The following is a 901-nucleotide window of genomic DNA, read 5'->3' as shown; positions in this document are numbered from 1 at the left end:
TATATATATATCAATTTGGTAAGTTCTTGGACACTTTTAACATATCACTTTATTACCAATTAAAAAACAACCAAGAACAATCAATCCTAAAGGTAATCGACCTCGTTATTGATCATTTGTTGCCATCTTTCAGGCAAAGTTTTGAATCCTTTCATCCAGAAATCGCGTGGTTTTGAATAAAAAAAGTCGTAAAGGAACGATTTCACATCTTCTTCGATTTTTGTATCGCCAATTGTGCGTTGTAAGGTAGAGAATATGTGGTAGTCAGAAGGGGCAATGTCAGGAAAATACGGTGGATGCACTATAATCTCCAGCTTGCCTCCTTCAGTTTCTCTGACGTCTTCTTTGCACGATGTGCTGGCGCGTTTTCTTGGTGGTAAATTATCTTCTTTAAATTTGAGCGTTTTTCGGCCTGCACGATCTTTAGACTGTCGATTTGTTCGCAGTAGATATCCTTGTCAACAGCGGTATTGCGTGGGAGAAGATCCAACATGATCACACCATGGCAATCCCACCAAACTGAGATCATAACCTTCTTTTTGCACAGGCGGTCCTTTTGGCGAAGGTTTTGGCTGTTAACCTTTGCTACACCGGGATCGTCTGTGCCTCACGTTGGAGTACATGCCCCACTTATCACCCACAGTGGTTACAGAATCCAACGGATCGAATCTTCGGTTGATACGAGCTTGTTTGATCGCTTCAGTCGATTCATGTGGCATTCATTTTCCAAGCTTGCTGATCTGGCCGAGACGATGCAAGTGGTTGATGATCATGACATGGGAGACGCCAAACCGTACTACAAGTTCACGTGCACTTTGCATTGGATCAGCTTCAAAGACTTGCAACAATGACTTGTCCAAGAACTTTCTTCCCAAGGTAACAGATATATATGCATATATAT

The sequence above is a fragment of the Octopus bimaculoides genome, chromosome 1, assembly GCF_001194135.2.
Source record: "Octopus bimaculoides isolate UCB-OBI-ISO-001 chromosome 1, ASM119413v2, whole genome shotgun sequence".
Lineage (NCBI taxonomy): Eukaryota > Metazoa > Mollusca > Cephalopoda > Octopoda > Octopodidae > Octopus > Octopus bimaculoides.
This window is presented reverse-complemented; position numbering follows the sequence as displayed.